Below are 22,502 nucleotides of genomic sequence, written 5' to 3'. Positions count from 1 at the left end.
ACACACATCCTACATACATCAACCCCTTCCACTCCACCAGATTGCACTTACAGACAAAATAACTCCCCCACCCACACACACACCTACAGGTGAGGTTGCACAAAGATAGTACACACAGACCTTCCATTACCCATCTGTCAACATGCATAACATATGGTACTCAACAGCATGCAGTGCAGCTATAGTCAATCCATGTTAGCAACAGTATACATGTGTGTGATGCATGGGCTGTGTTAGTAGATGATGCCCCTTCCCCTGAAAAACACTGCACCCATATACACAGTATTGCTGTGCACCTGTCTGCACCCTGCCATGTACTGTGCACCATAACTCACAGGTGTACAAGCCATTGCTGAATGTGTATTACTGTGTCAGTTATGTCTGCTCTAATGCTCACAGCCCCTATGTGTTTGTCCAACCCACACCTGGGATGATATATGGACAGATGTCATTTGTGAATGCCTAATGTCTGATTTAAAGATCTCAACATCAGCGGTGCATGTATGACCAATATGATACTACACTGACAACCGTCAAATCTTACCATGGCTATGGGGAGGGTACACACCCTTATTGATATGACGCCCTCTTCTTTGATATGCCGTGGGACCACATCACTGCATATGTTAACATTACATGAGCCTGATATGTGACATATGTCCTGTACATTCAAATACAGTGTCTAACAAATGTGTTAGTTGTGCTGATACTAATTGAGATGCATAGACTTCGTGAGTGCATATGTGTGCACATCCTTATCATGATTGTTTGTTGCACCTACTGTTATATGTACTGCAGCAGTCACTATTCCTGGCAGGGGTATACTAGCATGGGCCATCTACATTTGCCAGTATATGGTCAGTCTGCCCTACACATGTACCCCAACTCTGCGTGATTGCAAGGTCAACTCATGTGCACATCCCTTGGAGTTCACACACTGCCGTCACTATTGCTGTGGAGTCAGGGTTACACCTGCCACAGTTCCTGAACCTGACTGTGTGCAAATACAGCCATTTATAGCATCCTTAGGATCCCTGCTGCACTGGTGTGTCATGGTGACACCTCCTCCCCACCTTCAGCGTTTTTGCGGATGCTTGACAACTATGGCCTACACATGTGTGTCAGTTTGCAGTGTCCCAAACATTGAACACCACGTTTAACAGCCTAGTCCCAGCTAATGAATGTCAAACATACAGGTGTACACTGGCACTGGCACAGTACAGCTGAGGATGGTGGGCCTGAGGTGGAATGAGGCATTGGTTGTGCAGCACATGTATCTTACATGATGCTGTCTGTAGGTTTCCAGCATGGTCATGGTACACCAGTACACATTGCAATGCATGACTTTTGGGAACCTCTGCTGTTATGCATACACTACCTATAGAGAGGCCTGGCTGATGTTTCTGTGGTACAACTGTCACATCTGATTACCCTAACTCATAGGCCACACGCTTGCAGTGTCCAGGCAATTGCTGACGCAGGTACTGCACAGCCTGTACTTGCTAGACATTCCTGAAACCCCCTCAGTGTTGTGGCATGTTACTAGGCAGCCCACATGACCAGTTTGCTACATGTGACATCATCTGTCTTGGATGGCCATCTGATGTTTGCCATGCTATATGCAATGGTGAGCCATGGCTACATGTCCAGCTCATGGGTGCTACCTGTTGGGTATGGGGCCCTTACCATGTCATAGAAGATGTGTGCAAGCCACGGCTGCCTCTGTTGCAGGTAAGTGTGCACATTTGATGGCCAAATGTCTTGGACAGCAGACCAATATGTGGTGTGACACTAGGGACGTGTACTTGCTGAAAGGTGCATTTCCATGACAAATGCATGCAGTCAGTACCTCAACAGCTGCTTCCACTATATTGTATCTGGAGTGTGTGCACACATGTAGCTGTTACAGTCAAACATACCTTTTGTATAAGAAAAATATGTGATCATTTTTATTCTCTATTTCTCTGTTTAGTTATGTTTGTTACTTTTTATCATAAGTGATCCTGAGACTGGCACTGTGGAACTCCTACCACCTGATGTCAGAGTATTTATAGCTCTGATGAGGGTGGGGATGAAAAGGCACTGTCTGGGAGTGCAGAGGCTCAGTCTGACACTGATGGAGCTCTCACATCCCCTGACCATACTTTGGAAACAGTCAGTATGCTAACTCATACCCATTACACAGAGCCATCAGAGACTGGACAGGTTGTGGGTGACACAGTTGATAAGGGTAGTATGTTTATTTTGGTTGAAGTTCTGGTTGCTTCTCTCCAAACCCATTGTGAGGGCATGGTACCACACAGAAGGGTTGGTAGCAGTGCTCATAGACAGCCTGCTGTCCACCCTCTTCCTGATGTTGGTGTGTCATTAGGTGCCACCAGGTGTATGTGTAGGGCAGCAGTGAAGGCGCAGGCACATTCCATCAGTGACTCAGAAGAGACATTGCAAGTACTAAATGTTGTGCATTCTGACATACATTATTCCCTGAACTGTGTGGGCAACTGCTTCAACAGGATGAATGACACTCTGGATGGGACAGTATCTGTGATGAAACTTCTGCTGGGGTATGGTGGGAATCCATATGCCTGGAGAGCCACTACATCTTCTGGTGTTAGCAGATGTGGCTGTGCAAGATCCCACTACTGTAGTGACGCTATATCCACTGCTTCATCAGTGATTGTGATTTCCACACCCAGAAGTCGTAGGTCATTTGGCCATGGTCCTGGACATTGTTGTGAGGGCAGCTCATGAAGCAGACATCACTCATATTCATGTAGCACTCCGACTTCTAGCCAGGGCCATGGAAGTAGCAGTGCATCTCCTGGCAGAGGTGTGTCTCATGGTCAGGGACGATGATGCTGAAATAACTACTCTGCCATGCAAGGCTCACAATTGTCTAAGATACCAGGATGTAGTGCTAGCACAGTACTTGATTGTGTTCAAGTAGACACAAACACATAGAAAAAAATTCACTTGCCCATATCACATCATACACATATGCAAGCTATCTAAACAGTACTGCTGACTGCTGTACATCTGTTGTTATTGGCCCTGAACACTGTATACTAAGACAGATTCATGTGTTTGTTACCTGTGCACAGTCACTTCTTTGCTGTCAGCCTCAACTTCGTATCACCCCTACCCCACTCTGTTCAAATGATGATGACTGCTCCCTGACCTTTGCACATGTCTTTGTGATTTAAGGTTGCAAATATATGTCGGATGCACACAGTGGATAGCTAATGCTTGGTTACTCTCAAGTTGCATTTATCAATATATATATTTATATATATATATATATATATATATATATATATATATATATATATATATATATATATTGCAGATGAAAAGTTTTTGATTTCTTGTTCCTACTCATTTCTGAATGATCCCTTGTATAATTGTTGAACCTCATTGTACTTCAGTTAGTGTTGTAAGCAAAGCAGTGGAAGCAGTAGATACATCAGTCTTGTTTCTTGGTGTATTTATGTAAATGAGGGTATAATTGACATGTTTCATGTTTTATAGACCATGGTCAATTAAAATGCTTGATGCATAGTTTTGGTTATAATACTACTTGATTATAATAATTAACTGTGTATTGCAAAATTCTGATTCAGGAAATATTACTGGCATAAATGTTTAAACACCATTTTTCTTCTTTTCTTCTCCTTCTACTTCTACTTCTTCTTCTTCTTCCCTGAGGTCTGGTAGTAGCAGCAACACCCTGATTTAAAGTCTGTTGCACAGACAGCATAATAATGGCAGCAACAACCCCTAACATGTTTTTCCTTAGTGTAATTGTGCCTGTATTCCATAGAGTTTTGCTGTATAGGACAAGAGGCTACACTGAATGTACACAACAGCTTTATAGCTTCCTGAATAGCTCCTCCATATTGGATTGGTTAATTAAGCAATAACCCACTCCTGGGTGTGGGTAATGCTGGATTTACCCATGGTTGGTGTGATTTGGTAATGAGGGAAAAGCTCGAGTGGCCAAACAAAGACAACCATGGGTAAATCCAGCATTACCCACACCCAGAAGTGGGTTATTGCTATTATACAATGACATTATTTAAGAAAAAAAATCTTACTTTTCTTAAATAATGGCATTGTATAATGCCTCTGTGCTGCCCTTCCGCAGCTGTCTGGTATCCTGGAGCAGTTCTGATGTACTGCGCATGCATATGCTTACACAGTACATCAGAGCTGTGTGTAGAGGAAGCAACGGACAAAGGAAGTTCTCCGTTGCTTTTTTAAAGTTGTCTCGCTATGTTAAATGAGTTTAACATAGCGAGATATCTTTAAAAAAAGCAACAGAGAAAGAAAGATCTCTGTTCCATTTTTTAAAGCTGTCTCGCTATGTTAAATGAGTTTAACATAGCGAGATAGCTTTAAAAAAAGGAACGGAGAAAGGAAGATCTCTGTTGCTTTTTTTTTAAGATCTCTCATTATGTTAAACTCATTTAACATAGTGAGATTACAGCAACGGAGCTCTTCCGTTCTCTGTTGCTGCCTAACACAAAAAAAGTAAAGACTTACACTAACGGAAAATGTCCGGGCGACCAGACCTTTTTCCATTAGTATAAGTCGGATTTACAACGGGCACGCTGACCAATCAGCATGCATGTTTTGGAATATTAATGGGGGGTCATTGTATAATTAGCATGTATTTCTGGTCTTTGTGCTGTCATTAGCATATTCTGCTGTTTTCCTTTCACTGTCAGATCTGCACATCATGGAGACCTATTTAATGAATGCCAAATAGTGCACGCCACCAATAGGATAGCTATATTTCCTGTAGCTGTTAATGAATCTGTCCCACTGTTTTTTTTTTTTTTTTAGTTTTTGTTGTTGATTAGATTTTAAACATGGGCCTTTTAACTTCCTTAACTGTATTTGCTGTAATTTATTGTGTTGGGATTTCTATGACATATCATGTCTCCATTAGCTGAGACAAAAAATATCTCATCTAAACCATGTAATCCATAACAACATTGTAAACATTAAAATCCCAAACTTTCATCTGTAACATATAAACCATAGCAGCACTGTAGACTTTAAAATCCAATGCAACACAGAGCAAAATAATAAAAAACAGTTGTTTATTTTTAAGAGACACTACACCACTCGCAGTGGGTTTTCCTCGCATACAGTTTCAATCTTTATATACACTATGGCCAAGGTTACACAAACTTAAAAAAGAACTAAAAGTGATAAGAAACAAGGCAATCAACATTTCTTCTTTCCTCAAGTTCTGTGACATCACAAACACAGTTCAGTATGTGTGATAAAGCAAGCGTGAGTGGGTAAGGAACAGGCAAAAGTGACTAAAGAGCAACAGTCTTTTGAGAGTCAATAAGGACTGCACAATTACTCATAATGGTCCCTATTTGTTAGATTACAAGGGAAAAATGTGGTAGCTGTTCTTATCACAATTAGCACTATTTAAAGTGGTACATTACTTGTGAAGTGCAGAATGAGTTAGCCATGGACTATGCATAATTAATCTTACACTTGTCCTATACTTGTAGAGTCTGCCATGGTTTTATATTTTTAATCCACATTTTATTGCAATAAGAATTATACAACACCAGTAGAAAGATACACTAGCACAGCCAAGTAAATTAGTAGAAAGTATAACTGTCACTATAAATGTTACATTAGTCCCCAATGAGAAGCACTCATCATCATAACAGTTTAAACATCTGAGCTTGTAATTATTATCCAGTTGGTGGCAAACTTGCAAACATTAAAAAAAATGGATCTTCAAATAAATACTGCATATTTAAGCAGATTGTTTGATCTTAATTATTAATGTCAATGTAATGTATTAAATATATTATGTATTCCAGCCATTCCATGAGTGCATCAGGCTATAACTGATCAGTCATACGTGTAATCAAGTTAAAGGGCATGTGCATGCACAGTGCTAAGAGTACACACCTCTACTGTCACATTTCAGAGCAATAATGACACAATGTCAGCTTAAAATGGAGTCATCTAAAAATATGCCTGTCTGTTTGATATCCAACTGCATTATAAGGCACAACTGGGTGAAGTCCTACATTGGTCACTGAATGGAGAATTTCCCTTTCCTCAAAGTTCATTGTAAATAGAGCGGAGGTGTGGTAGATGAGGAGTGAAGAGATGTTGTACCTCTAGAAAATGCAAACTCAAATTCTACTTCAAACAGCTGTTGTTGTAGTAAACAAAATTTGACCAAAAAGGCCACCAAATGCATATGCTAAAACCCAATATATATTTTTAAATAAAATGTCTGTGTAATAGAAATAACAACAGTCTGTTCATAAACTATAAAGACAGACTAGCGTAAGGGCTTCACCATTAAACAGCTGTTGTTGTAGTAAACAAAATTTGACCAAAAAGGCCACCAAATGCATATGCTAAAACCCAATATATATTTTTAAATAAAATGTCTGTGTAATATAAATAACAACAGTCTGTTCATAAACTATAAAGACAGACTTACCTGCTCAAATAAATATTTAAGCGTAAGGGCTTCACCATTAAACTCTGCTATTTATTGGTAAATCTGGTTTCACCCATGGTCATGCTGTCATTACTGCTTTAATATACTTAGAGAAAAACATAATTTCAACCAATGCAATGGCAGCAAAGTGAGTTCCCATGCTATAACTATTAACTCATAGATTTGTCAGCTGAATAAGTGGATTAATCCCCGTGGGCTATTTTGAGCTATAAATGAAAATAAAAATGAATAAGTATCCCCTCACTGCTACCACCGCATACTTTAGCTATTTGTTCATTTACAATGATGCATAAATGTTTTTATTTCCGTCATTGTATGCTAAAAGACAACACCAGCATTTATACTAAGCATTAATCAAACGCCAATATATTAATAAAAAACATAAATGGTAGAATCATGATAAAAATATATAAATTTGTATATTTTCTACTTGGGGGAGGCAGGAGTACCTTACTGATATTTGTTGTAGCATATCCTCTTTAATGACAGCATCAACAATATTTTACTTACTCAAGTCAAAAATTTGTAACTTTCACTCTGGGTTGTAATTTCTCCAGAGAGGCCTGAGATACATTTATCTATTTCCAGAACATAGCAGCAAATGAAGTCCTTCCTGGAATTAATATTTGTCACACTGTTTAAGGTACCAGTACTATAGGTAATTCCATCTTGCTGGCATTGGCAGCGGCACAGAACTCCGGCTGCCAACTCCGCAGTGCTGCACCTCAAGGCATTACAGTGTACAGCATTACACCTATGAAACATAATGAACTTCATGCTGCAGTCCTCAGTTTGTTTTCCTCAGTCTCCATTTGAACGTTGTATACATCTCAGCAAGTAACTTAAACATATCAGTGTTTTTCAGGTTATTCCTGAAGAGAAACATTTGGTTTTAATAGAAAATGCTTCATTGATTGCTGAAAAAATAATAACTGCACACCTAGAAAGGTAAAAGTGTTCTAGTAGTGCTACAAGCAGTACACACTCAGTACACATTTCCTGATGATGACCAGGGTGAGAATGAAATGTATTTTCTAACTTTTATTTATGGGCCTGTGACCTGCTGCCCTTACACTTAAATATTTATTTGAGAAAGTCAGTCTTCATAGTTTATGAACAGAATGTCATTATTTCTACTTTACAGAGGTTTTATTTAAAAATATTAGATTTTAGAATGTGCATTTGGTGACCTTTTTGTCAAAACTACAAATTAATAGTACGGTGTTGTGTGAAAATCCAAACTGATGCAATAACTGTTTAGTTACAATAAGGGAGTCTGTTATTGCGGTATTTAGTCTCAGCTGGCCAGTTTTGCTTCTAGGAGTGAAGCCCAAAGAACCAAATACTCATGCCAAGCAGGATTAAATACTTCTATGACCTGTTCCCTGATCATATGTTATTCAGATCATATAATTTTTATAGGTTCATGAGTTTCTATAATTGCTATTAGGTAATACACCAGTTATGCCTCTTTGTTACCTAGCCTCAGGAGTCTCACAGGTGCACTCATCTACCTACTGTCCTGTTCTCCTCTGATACTGCAAAAGCTGTTCTGAGTTTGCCAAAGTTCTCCTGAGTCTGCCAAAATATTTCTAAGTTTTGCAAAGTTTTTGTATGTTATTTCCAAGGATTCCTGATATTGCAGGAATTCTGACTTCTGTTGTAAAGCATTTATCTGATTGGCCTGAGGGTTTAACTTTGTAAAGGCCTTTCCTCCTGCTGGTATAAAACCCTTGCTTTTGCAGGGGTTCCCTGTGCTTGCATATAAGCAAACCTTTCCAGTTTAAAATCCTCAATAGGAAACACTCTCATAGGTTCATAGCTTGGTACTAGGCTATCGGCCCAAGGGCCTATACAAGCCTAACCATAACAATTCCCTGGCTATTTCTTCCCACAGTATTTACTTCCCTGAACCCCTGTCAAGTAGGGTGACTGACGTGATCCCCGGGGTGAATTTCCTATCTCCCATACAATCATCAGTCTCCCACTGTTTACAGCTGCTCGAAGAGCTGTCAGTTTGTGCAGAGGGTGGTACCATTGCAAGTCATCTAATAGTATAGTACTAAACACTCTCACTTTGACCTTTAAGTGACTCTTCCCTATTCCTTCCCATCTAGAAATTGTTTTTCCTTGCCTTACATAGCATAGGCTAGATTCAGACCTGCTGAATCTAGACTGTTTGGTATCACTGTGCTCTTAAACCAGACATCTTACATTAAGAGGGCCTCCCTGAACCCTTGTGGTAGAAGTGTGTAGCTCAAGACCCATCTGAGTTGGGGATTGCTGGAGAAAGGCTCAATTTGGGGCTTTCTCCTTGGTAGTTGTGTTAAAAACTGTTTAAATTTGCCTGTATATAATCCTTGCATTTGCTCATTGCTGTGCACCACGCAATGGTGTTTAGCAGTGCCCTGTAAAGAAGGAAACGCCTGGGAACATTATTTTTCTCTACAGACCTTCCAGTAGAACCCCCCCCCCCCATGCTTCTCTGCTGAGCAAAGGGCAACTCAGTTGCACTCTAAGCAGCATTCTCACATTTATAATCCACAGCCTACTACACACCCACTATGTACTCCAAGTCAATCTAGCCCACTAGTTAAGCCAAAGTCCTAAGTCCAGTTAACCCACTTACTTCCCAAATACCACATTCAGAAAAATCCTGCCACAATGGGCAGGTGCTTTCCCATAATTTCTCCTGCCAGCATGATTGATATAGGCAACTTGAGGAAATGTAGCAATTGCTTCATGTATACTGACAGCCATTTACTCCTAAAGCACACTAACACCCTATGTGAGAAATGCAAATACACTGTGGAATTGGGAGTCAATTCTCTCATGTAAAAACAAGCTAGACATCAAACAGGTTGTCTGCGCACACAGTTCACCTGTCACGCAAACCTCACCTCTCACACAAAATAAGATAAAGACACATAAACCCACATATGTGAAGGTACTTACTGAAAGCCTACCAAAAGAACAGAGACCTCCCAAACGCACACCACCCACACTCACCACTAAGCAAAAATAAATCACTACACATATCAGTGCACACACCCATGTCTCATAAAATAAGCCCCAAAGGCAAAAGATCAAATGTCTTGGTCATAGGTGACTTCATAGTGAGACACACAGATGTTCCCTTCACCAGACTGCACAAGGAAAAGGTCACGGTCAGCTGCCTATCAGGTTCCAGGATCCAAAAAATCACACATGCACTCAAGTCACTCAACAAGTACCGTTATGACTCTGTCATAGTCAAGGTTGGAGTGAATGACTTGAGACGTACCTCTTAGGACTATACAAAGAGACATGACAGAACTATTTGATTATGTCTCCCAGACAGGTATGTCTCTATCCCTAAGCAGTATCCTTTCCTCACCCAGGATGATGCCATAATATAAACAAAAAATGATTCAATTGACTTCAGTAAATGGCTTAACTTCTGGTATCAGTCCAGGAGGACTCAGTATCTGTCAGTCTGAGAGGATATGGTAGACAGACCTCTCTGTTTTGCTAGAGATGGTCCGCACCTCTCCCCCCTAGGCTTTCAGATACTGGCAAAGGCCCTTGCCTCCCCCATAGTGCCATTTTTAGGCAATCTCAAAACAACAAATGTTCCAATATAACAAAATCTAATCAAGACAAACTCAGGTTCATGCTGCTTAATGCTAGGAGGAAGCACTCCTAACCTTGGAGGATGCTGACATCTGTGCAGTTACCAAAACATGGTTCAAGGCCACTGACAGCACCCCAGCCATGCAAGGCTTTAATGCCTTCCACATGTTCAGACCTCAAAATGAGCAAGAAGGAACCAAAGGTGGAGGTGTATCCATCTTCATTAAAACCAAATACACTTCGACTCTGGTCAAACAACATGACTCTCTTGAACTGCTCCATGTCCAATTAACTTTTGGGAAAGTGTCATACCACATTATTGCTAGCTACAGATCCCCCACCATGAGCCAGGATAAGCACATCGCCTACCTCTATTTACTGGACTACCTCGCCATACAACCAAATGCCTTAGTCCTGGGAGATTTCAACTATCCTTCCTTAGACTGGGGTCATAAACGAGCAAAACCACACTCGCCCAGATGTTTCTGGACTTTGTTAACACAAATACTCAGATAGTCTGCACCCCCACTAGGGGCTCTAATGTTCTGGACATAGTACTCACCAACATGGGAGGATGGGCAGCCAAGTGCTCCGGATTGTGTGGAACGCTCCACATTTGTGTTTGATTAAGCTCACTGTTCCACTGTTCCGAATTTTGCAATCATTGCTCCGCTTAAGTGCTTTTGTCCATATAATTTATACAGCTACAGGTAAAACAAGTTTACTGGTTAAGCGCTTTTGTCTGTGTAATTATACAGACAAAAGTGCTTAACCAGTAAACTTGTTTCGGTACTTCATCCAGCAGAACTGCGGCGTGTGTAATAGAGGGCTGTGTAGTTGAAAGGCTCGCTTATTTGCAGCTCTAAGTTGAGGAGAGAGGGGAAAAAAGCCCTCTTGGAGGGGATGAAGGTTTTTGAATTCAGACTGATAAAAAAGGGGTTCTGCTTTCTAAATAATTGCAGCAAACCAATTGCTACAAATATTACTGCTTGCTGTATTCTAAGTACCGGTCATGGAGCACTGAAGGAGTAAGTGCTTCAGCCATGATTAAACTGCGATACCGGTGTTTAGTTTATATAATGACTGAATTCTAGTACTGCACTACAGATGGATCATTTGCTGCCCTTTGCCTCATTGTAGCTATGGTCTGGGCATGAGTAAGAGGTTTGGCAATACAAGATTGTGCTATTTTTATGAAGTTAAAGTACATCTTGTTAAATGTTGTCCCTGAAGTTGTGGTTAGCTTTAAAGGCTGATATTGTTTCTTTGACAATAAGCTTTTTAAAATAGAATATAGGGCACTACTCAGTCATAGGATAGAGTTGTGAATGAGGGTGTTGTCATTAAATCTTTGTGGAGAGAGATATGGGATGGAATTAAGTTTGCCAGAGTAGTAATTGTTTCTAATAGAAAGTTTCTGCAGGAAGATGTAAATGTAGCTTTTTTTTTTTTTGGCCGCAGTGGCTGGGTTAAAGGTCATGCGCTTTTGTGTCTGTGATCTGTCCAGTTAGCAGTTTTACTGTTTTCCAGAAGTATTTAGGAGAAGATGACTGCCTATTTTCTTTCATGTAGATGAGCTTAGCAGAATTAATTGCAGTTCTGTTTTTTTCCTGCGACTGAGAAGTATTAGGTGCGAGGTTTCATTGCATTGTTTCCATTGTCTCCATGCCCTGTCTTTGTTCCATAAATGTTAGTCTCATTTGTGGATCGCTCTGCTGAGTCTGTCTGCTATCATGTTGGATTTTCCAGGGATGTGCACTGCTTTCAGAAAGTGTTGGGAGAAGGTCGCCCACTGCCATTCTCTCAGGGCCTCCCACAAAGCGGGTAAGACCTGGTTCCTCCTTGTTTGTTTATGTACCACATATACAGAGTGTACATGACTTTTATTTGCATGGAATTCTGGAATGTAGAGAGGGAGCTGTCAGCACAAAATAGTAGAAAGAGGGCAGTATTTTAAAGGTGGCATTCACATTCCTATATAGTTTGGTTGAAAGGCAATGGCCGTGGTCATGGTATGCTTTTCGCTCAGTGCGAAAATAGGGTGTTTCACATTTTGACCATTTGTCACACATTGCAATAGTCTGTGTTCCACAATGGCCTCTTAGCAGGTTGAGACCTATGATTGGGGGGGGGGGGGTCACTGTACTTCTTCATGCGTGATGCTTTCCCTGATTAAGTCAGACCACAAATCAATCTCGGTTGAACTAACTACTGGAACTGACACCCTCACAGGAACAAAAATTATAAAAAAACGTTACCAAAGCCAACTACAGCATACTAAGCAATGGCATAAAATGCTTCATACCACCCACAATCACAGACATCAATGGTCACTATGTCAACGTGCATGCAAATACCCTGTACAAACACTTAAGTGGCTGCATAAACTGCTGGATCTGACTGGATCAAAATCAGGTCATCCCATAAAATCAAGCCACTTTAGTGGATTTTAAGTATAAAACAAATTATATAACAAGACAAAGAAACTGTTGTCCAAAAGCAAGAAGATATCACTCTGCAGAGGAAGATTTCCCTCCTAAGTCTAAACAAGAAAATCAGAAATACTGTAAAGTCTTCTAAAGCAAATTATACATCTAAAATTGCATTCCTAGCCAAGCATAATCACAATGCATTCTTTAACTATGTCCGAAGTCTAAAAGGGAATGCCCAGCTATGTGCTGAATTGGTTGTAAATGGGATCACTCATACTACACTGGAAGATATCCCCACCCTGCTAGCTGACAGATTCAGTGCAAACGTCAACCCCCCCCATCCCCACCCACCATATCCCAAAGCATACCTGACATCAGCCCTCTGCCTAGTATCTCTAGAGAACAGGTCATCTCCATGGTTGCCAAGTACAAAAACACAATCTCATTTGGATCAGATAATATCCCAGGTTGCTTACTAAACAATCTAAAACAAGACCTAGTGGACCCCCTTGGCATTCTCCTTAATCATAGCTTAACAATTGGCTATGTTCCTGCAGAATGGAGAACAGCAACAGTAATTCCCCTGCACAAAAGGGGGCCATCAACTGACCCTGGGAACTACAGTCCCATAAGTCTAAACAGCCTCATCTAAAAGGTTATGGAAAGAATTATCATGGACCTTATCAACAAGGACATAGGCAACCTCCAAATGCTGGACCCAACCCAGTTTGACTTTATTAAGTGTAGATTATTCTTATTAAACCTGTATGTCACCAAAACTATGGAGGAAGGTAAGACAGTGCAAACAGCCCATCTCTACCTTGCCAAGGCTTTTGACACAATCCCCCACTCTCACTCAAGCATCATTGAGAAACTCTCCCAGCTGGGGATTAACCTTATGTTACCAGATGGGTAGTCAACTGGCTCACTGACAGAACACGCTCTGTCAGAATTGGTGACTCCACCTCCACCAGTAGACCCATCATCCAGTGGAGTACCACAGGGGTCTGCGCTGGGCCTCTTACTGTTTGGCATCTATTTCTCAGAAGTCCAGGCCAAATCAGACAGCCTCTGGCTGACTAAGTTCTCTGATGACTGCAAACTGGGAGCAATCACTGAATCCCCCAATGATATCAACATATTACAAGAAGGGCTGACACAAATTAATGATTGGTGCCAAAGCCATGGTCTAAAACTAAATGCAAAAAATGCATTATTAGTCCCTTTGGCAAAATGGAATTCCCTAAAAATTACAACATTGACAGCACCCCCTGAGTTACAATCCGGTGGTGTGAGACTTGGGAAGACAGATTGATAGCAATCTATACTTCGACCACCAAGTTTCTGTGGTGGTAAGGAAAGCCTTCTACATGGCACACCTCATAAGCAAGGCCAGGTCATCTGCTTCAAGAAATTTTAAAGCTGCGCTGTATTCAACCCTCATCAGACCACTAATAGAGTATAATGCACCCTTTTGCATGTACCTAAGCAGCTGGAGAGACCTCAGAGGTTTCTCACTAAGAAAATACAGGGACTCCAAACCATGATCTACGTGGACAGGCTGAAAACCCTGTCACTTTACTCTGTATCTTATAGGGTGCTGAGGGGCGAATTGTACCTGGCCTATATGGCAATCTCCAACACTGCCCCAATAGAAATAACGCACATCCACAAGTCAGATAGCACAAGAGTCGCTCACTCTAGGGATCTCAACCTAGCCTGTGTCATTAACAGAACATGCTGGAGAGACAGATATGTCTCCCAGAGACTGCCACTTCTCTGGAATAGACATCCTAGTCATGTAAAACAGAGCTCCTATTGAAACACAACCTAGATAATTGGATAGGAGACTGCAAGTTCAACCCTGGGAGTGGCGCCAGTGTCCCTCATGGACAGGGGTAGCTAGTGTTGATGACAGACCAGCTCTGTTCATAAATTTATTCTGCAACTACCCAAAAAGAACAAATGGGGATACTTGGGATTAATATGGCTCAGCTTGTAAAGGGTCTAGGGTGGGTAGCCTAGTAACTTCCTGTGAAACTATGAACATGTCTGTAAGGGACAGCTGGGGTAAATTTGTGGTTTTCCATCAATTTGTTCACATTAGATTTAAAGGTAATAAAAGTCATATTTTGCTTTACAAGATAGTGGGACCTTTTTCCAGATTTAAGCAAATTCCTGTTATGCAGTCTTGAACTGTGAATCTGAAACTCACATTTAAAGTGGCTTGGAGATTTCTAATGCTTTGGGGAAACCAAGCTGAAGGACATATTCAGGTTTGGTACTCTGTAAACCTTCATTTAAGGTTCAACAAGTGTATACAGCTAGCAGTATAACACATTTATATAAGATCTTAAGTTGAAGTAGAACAACCCTGATTATCAAAGTCAACAGAAAGTAGAAATTATAGAGATGTGTCAAGGATAGCTCCAAGATCATAGTGTTTGTAAGTGACAGGAATCCCAAAGGTTGAAATAGTTTGACAAAAGAGGTAGTAAACAGGCTTTACAGAGTACAAAAGAGGACAAAGTTGTTTTCCTTGAAAAGCTGATACTAGATCTATTCGCATTAAACAACTGGAAGGGATTGTTAATAGCTACTTGTAATTGTGCTCAGATCTGTACAGAAACTTTAACTCCATGCAGTAGCAGGTGATCTACATAAATAATCATCTGTAGTTTGGGAACATTAAGAGAAACAGTATTAAAATAAAACCACCAAATAAATAAATAAAGAGTAGAGTTATGGCCCTAGAATACAGACTTGGAAAACTGTAGAAGGAAGGGTAGCTAGAGTGGAGAAAGATTTGCAAAACTGAACTTTATTATACTTCTTGGAAAGGTAGTTAGAAAATGAAATGGGAGGAGCAACTCTTAAGACTTATAAAGGAAGGTCTGGGAAGAGGAACTGGATGATGTACAAAGTTAAAGGCAATCTGAGGTCTACATGCAGAGACCCTGTAAGTTGCGTACTGCCCATGTTTTTGAAGATGCTATCAGTGACTTGCCTGAGAATTGTAACAGTACTAGGACAGAGTATGAAGCCATGCTGGATATCATTAATAATAAGTCCTTAGCCCTGGAAAAATGAGAGGATTTGAGTTTAGCAATGTATTCAACTATTATAGGAAGTGGAGGTATAGTTATATCAGCCTAGAGTCTTTTAGTTTGGAAGATTGTTACCTTTGTGCAAAATACAGATTTTCATACAACTGGAATAATACCTCTGCAAAGGGAGAAGTTAAGAAGATGGGTGAAAACTTCAGCCGTATGTATCATTGCCTTTTTCAGAAATTGTGAGTGAAGGATATCAAGAGAATGGGTGGCCAAAAGATCAGTTTTGAGGAGAAATTCATGAACTGTAGTACCAGAGAGCATCTTAAAGTGAAATTCAGCCTCATCATCAAATAGATCATAATGGCTGGCCTTTGCTGGGCATAGGGAGACTCAGAGTTAGGTTAGGATGATACCTAAGGCTTGAGGAGCTCATTCAGCAGCTTGGCACTTTCTTAAAATTCAGAGATGGCCCAAAAAATATTGATTTCAAACCATAAGACTTAGGATTGTTTATAAACTTTACTTCTTTCAGTCCTATAGAAGGAAGGTTTTACTTCCTTAATCTCCCTTCTGACCATGCTTATTTACATAATTCAGGTATTAATGATCTGCTCACAGGAGAGTGCTTTTCCCCACTTCCAAGTCCTTTCCTTGTGTAACTAGATGTTTGATTTCACAAGTTTGCCACAGACTTATGTTACTTCGAATGATCCTGTGTTACACCAAGTACAACAGGTTCTGAATAGGAAGTAATACGCAGGTATTCAAACTCAGATCATCTTCAACATTATCAAAAATGTATAAATGAAACTAAACTATGGAAGCTAGAAGAAATTAAAAGAGATTGTCTTAGAGAGGAGAAAAGGAGCACCCATGAAGCATAACTGTATAAAGTTTGAGGTTTTTGAAAGAACACATAGATGAATCAGTGCAGTGGTCACTGATAAAAATTGGGGAGAGCACTTGTCCAGGATATTAGTGATAATAATAATAATAGTAATAATAACAATAATAATAACGATAATAATAATAATAATAATAATAACAACAATAATAACGATAATAATAATAATAGTAATAATAACAATAATAATAACGATAATAATAATAATAATAATAGTAATAATAACAATAATAATAACGATAATAATAATAATAACGATAATAATAATAATAATAATAATAGTAATAATAACAATAATAATAACGATAATAATAATAATAATAGTAATAATAACAATAATAATAACGATAATAATCATAATAATAATAGTAATAATAACAATAATAATAACGATAATAATAATAATAATAATAGTAATAATAACAATAATAATGAAATCTTTGCATCTAGAAAGGTTTGGGAAATACAGAAAAATAGGACAATTAATGAAATTCCAAGTCTGGCATTCAGGTTAAAAAAATTATTAGTAAGGGGTCTTAACCAACTGAGGTTGAAATCTTCTAGCAATTTAGTTTGCTGATTAAGAGGGAGAACATTTTCCAAAGTTTGTAAAGAGAACTAGGAGAGGAAAGAGAAAGAAGATAAATAACACAGGGGAAATGTTTGTGATATTACCTAACAATATTTAAGCAATAACCCAACTAGTTTAAAGAAATTTGCAGAGATGGAATGCTCAACATGGTGTATTTGTTTTGGTCTACATATTTTCAGCCAAGTTACCATATTTCATTTTATTTATCTATTTATTTATTTATTTCACATTTGTTAACCGGGTTAGTCCAATTGAGTTTGCAAACAAACCCATTTTCAGTGGAAACCTGAGGGGAAAATCCCCAGCAAACATAAGTAAAAATAAAGTGACAATATACAAATATTAAATAATCACAATGTAAAATAATTATAAAAAAGAAAATGTTATAAACTATTTGCATTGCATTGATAGTAAGCAACCCATTTTCAATGGAGACCCAAGGGGAAAGAGCCCTAGCAAACATAAGCAAAGACAAACATGCAGGACAAAAAATATTAAAAACAACACTGCAAATACGAAATTAATTATAAAGAGAAAAACAAAAGAAAAAAATATGAACGTTAAGGGTTGCACTGATAGTAGTGGACTAAAATTGACCACATATGAGAGTAAAAACAAAAAGATACTCATTATTCAAAAGAAGGACAATGTATAGACATTGCTAGGAAGTGGAGGGAGATAGTGTGGAGAATGGGAGTTGGCTATAGTAGTAGAGCTGAGGGTTTAGGAGATTAGTTTAAGCAGAAGTTACTAACAGAAAGAAAGTTAGGAAATGCAACAGGTTATACAATGGGAGAGACTAAGACTACCTGTGCTCAATACAACAGTATAATTTCAAGTTTAGTAGGTAGGATTTAAGCTCTTTTTAAAACAGGGAAAGGAAAGGTTGGATCTAATATGGAGAGGGAGTTTGTTCAAATTTAGTGAGACAGAGTGTTTGTAAAGTAGCTTGCCAATATTCCTTTTGGGTTTATAAACTGAGAGAAGATGCTGATCAGCACTCTGGAGAGGCCAGGTTGGAGAGTAGGGAGTAACATGGGAGGCGAGAGCAAGGCAGGCAGAGGGATATTTGAGTATGGAAAAAGTAGTGTGGAGTTGCGATTGTAGGAGAAGGTGCAGAAATTCCAGCCACTGAAGTTTGTTTAGTGAGAGGCAGTGATGTGAAAAGAGTGGTTGGTTTAGAATAAACCTGGCAATTTTGTTGTATGTTTGTTCCAGTTTCTGCATTGAGATAGTTTGGATATTGATAAGGATGGGAGAAGCGTATAGAAAACTAGGTAAGAGAAATGCCTGTGCAAGAGTACATTTAGTGGCAGTTGTGAGGAATTTTTTGTTCCTATAAAATAGTCAGAGTTTTTGGTGTTTTTTTTTTTTTTGATGGCCTGTTGTATATGCAAGTCAAATTTTAGTTGGTCATCAATTATTACCCCAAGGAGTTTGGTGTGTGAGACAGGGGAGGTAGTGGTGCCATCTAGGGAGGAAAGAGAAAAGTTGGATTTAAGGTGAGAGAGAGTGTCTGAGGTAGGAAGAGAAGGAGTTGAGTTGTCTTAGGGTTAAGGATTAGTTGATTGTTTCTGAGACATTTTTCAACAAAGATAAAGGAAGTCTGTATTAGTGAGTGTAGTTCAAAGACAGTATTGGAGATAGAAAAGAGAGTAGTCTTCCGCGTATTGGATTACAAATGAAAGACTGCAGGATGAATGTAGGTTGTTGGTAAAATTGTTGAAAAGGAAAAAAAAGACTACTATAAACTAGGGCTTTAGTGGTAAGAAGACAATTTCTGCCAACCAATTAATTTTGACTGCATTCTATTATCCATACTTGAAAAACAACCAGAACAGACACAGACCAGCAAGTAGACTTCAAGGAAGCAAACCAACTCGAAACAATGCACACCACGAATTTACCTAGGTTTCATCTTTAATCAGACTTCTTCAGAATACAAATGATAAAAACCACTCCCTTTTTAAATAAAACACATGATAATGACACCATCAGACAATTTTCAAAGTAAAAGAAACAGTACAATCAATGCTAAAAACAATATGCAGAAACATGAACTGAACAACAGTTCCATAAACTACTGCAAATAAATGCTGGTAGTAAGGTCAGCAATAATCATTAAATATACATACATATATGAGTACAAAAAGGTTCCAGTCAATAATAAAACCTAGCCTAAAATGTTCCTTAATCTCAAAATAGGCATAATGCTAATACAATCATTAATGCCTGGAAACACCAAAGCATTTAATTTCAGCTGCCATTTCATCTCACAAATGTCAAGGTGCACATCTAGCTTTCTACCCTGGGTATCAACCCTAACTTGCTGTATGACACTAAATTTGAAAGTGTGACCCACATTAGATTCAATATGCCTATATAAGGCATTGGTCTTCTTCTTTAATCTAATGTCAGATTGATGCTCAATAATACGATCCCTAAACGCCCTACTAGTCTTCCCAACATAAAAGACGGGCACTGCCCACACAAGGCCACATAAACTAAACTCCTACTGTGACAGTCAAAATGGCCCCCAGACTTAATAGTGACCCCAGCTACTTTGTAATCGGAACTAGTAGGATTGATCAAAGGACATACACTGCACCTACCACATTACAAAACGTAACTACGTAGGACGTAGTTCTCCTGAGGTGAATACTGGAGTGAGGGCTGCGAATCCTTCCACCTCTGGCAATCTTGGTGTTAATACTCCAACCGCCTTTGATGTGGACAGGTGGAGAGTTCATGAATTTAATTTTCAGCGTAGTGTGTTGGTGGTGAATGCTGAAAGGAATGGTTTCAAACCTTTGGCACAGCGTCTAAAAGATTTTGAAAAGAAGTTATTTTTGCTTAAGAAGCTGCAAATTGAAAATGGGTACTTGCAAAAGAACATTGACTGTGGTATTGTACCGAAGGGTCTGCGGGCCTGGAAGTACCCTAATGGTATTGAAGCCAAAAGGGATATGCTTGAAGAAGTGCACAAGCTTTTTGATAGAATGGGGCTTGAGCTTCTTACCATTATTATCAAACATAATGACCAGCAAATTGCTTCTTTATTGGTTGAGTTGGAATCTGAGAATGAGGCAATTACCACAGATTTAAATTTTGAACATTATGTAACTAATTACAATAATCTGTTGACTGATGTGAATTCTCAATGTGCGTCTATTCATGCTAGGAAAGCAAAAAAGATTGAAAGGGACACTATTGAATACAGGCATAATCAAGTTTACCCTATGTCTGAAGGTAATTGTTATGGCAGGGTCCCTTTAAACAAGTATGTGTTCAATAGAGACTCAGAAATGACGTCAGCAGAGGAGGATTTAAATGAGGCGCTTGTTCGAGCAGAATTCCCTTTAGACATAGAGCCAAGAAGGTCGGAGAGGATAAGAGGTCGAAATCAGCGTCAAGAACCCAACGAATCCAGCAAATTTGTGAGACAAGATGCAAAGCCAAAGGCAAGGAACTTCAGCGATTCAAACAGCAGGGGCACCTGGTGGTGTTCTACATTTTCCAGGTGAGCTTACGCATTCACCGGTTTTTCGTGTTCAACCGACGTCTCCTAACTGTTTGTCTTATCAGGATTGTTCTGATACCCCTTTAAAGAGCTGTGATGCGTCTTCTTGTTCAAGTGGATGTTTTGTAGTGGATTCTGTTGTCTCTAGCAGCTGCGTTAATAATTTTTTAAGAGACAGTTTGCCTGGTTTTTCAGCTGCTGCATTGCATGGTGCCTTTATTGGTCATATGGACATTTGCGTAGCATCTGGTGGACTGTTTTGTGAAAATAATTTTAAATGCGTTTGCTGCACTTGTTTCAACCAAAACGCTGTACTGTTTGATGGCGTTAAATCGAGCCTCAATGGAAATGGTGATTTCAACTTGTCGTGTACTGGTAGTAATTCCTCTGTGGGGAGCAGCAATTACAAGGTGAATGCTTCTCATTTTTCTGTAGGGACGTTTTATGACATTGATTTTATTTCTGATGGGACATCTTCTATATTTGGTGAGCGAACTTGTTTAGATTGTAATGCGTGTACATTAGATAACACGACAGCAGCGACATCTTGTGGCTTATATGTACCTTCTCATAGTAACATTTACGAACTGGAACCAAATAATGATGTAGCGCTTTACAGGAATGGTTTTGATGTGGTCCAATTGTCTAACAGTCGTTTAGCTTTAGATTTACCAACTAATTATGGTTGTGCTATCGTGGAAGTGCATGAGATGGGTAGCTCACAATTGAGTATGGGTTTGCATTCTAATTTTGTTGATTGTTCATCATTTTTAGGTGAAGGATGTGCGCATTTGTCCGGAGTAGGTTCATTTAGAGAGCTACAAACTTCAGTGGTGGGGAATAATACAGGTACAGCTTGTGTTAGTATTAAGCAGCCTTTTGATGGGGAGGCTGACTTATCTTCTATGAATGCATCCAGAAGTGTTAGATTTGATAATATTGGCAGTGGGGATGCTAAACATGGTTCCTTATTGGAAGTCAGTTTGTATTCCCTGCCTTCCTCAACTAGTATGGCTTCATCACAACTTGATTTGAATTGTGAACCATTGATGGCCAATGTGAGTGACTCAAATGTTCAAACTACCTGTGATTTGTTTGACAGCTTTGCGGATAACTGTGGTATTGATGATTTAATCCAAATAGCTGACAATGAACCCAATGCTAATTACAATTGTGGGCTTAGTAATCCATCAATAATAGCTAATGTTTATGATGACTTTAAGATTTACAACTATTCTAGTAAAATTATTGATGATCGGCATGTTGATTTATTAGCCAAAGGGTTAACTTTCGTGCCTCTAGCAAGGGGTATTTTAAGTGACACTTTGGTGGACTTGAAATTACTAGTGAGGAAAATGAATTTGAAATTGCTGTTTGATGGTACTATTAGTAACGAAGTAAATTCTGTGTTAAAAAAAACAAGTACGTTTATGCCCCCTAGTAATGGTGTGATCAATTTGTATGAAAGGATTTGTGAAGTTGAAATTAGAGAGCATTTTGCTCAGGGGAGGTATTCCTATATTAAGCAGGCTTATGACAGAATGGATAATTTAACTAGTGATGAGCGTGCTTTGTTAAAGGATTTAGTAAATAATGTAACCATTAGATTTATGAAGCCTGATAAAGGCAATGGCTTAGTTCTTACTGATCGGATTGATTATGTAAATAACATGATGCCCATGTTGGCTTCGGACACTTATGAAGAGGTTAGCCTCAATCAACTTAACATTGCTTATAGTAAGGTTAATTTGTTCATTGATGATTTATTGTGGCAGGGTCACATTAATGAAGCAGAGTATAATTATTTGAAGAATGATTACCCACTGGTTAGTGGGATTTTTGGAATACCAAAAATACATAAGGGTTTAGACA

This window comes from Protopterus annectens, chromosome 1.part0 (assembly GCF_019279795.1).
Source record: "Protopterus annectens isolate FY-2018-M chromosome 1.part0, PAN1.0, whole genome shotgun sequence".
Classification (NCBI taxonomy): domain Eukaryota; kingdom Metazoa; phylum Chordata; order Ceratodontiformes; family Protopteridae; genus Protopterus; species Protopterus annectens.
This window is presented reverse-complemented; position numbering follows the sequence as displayed.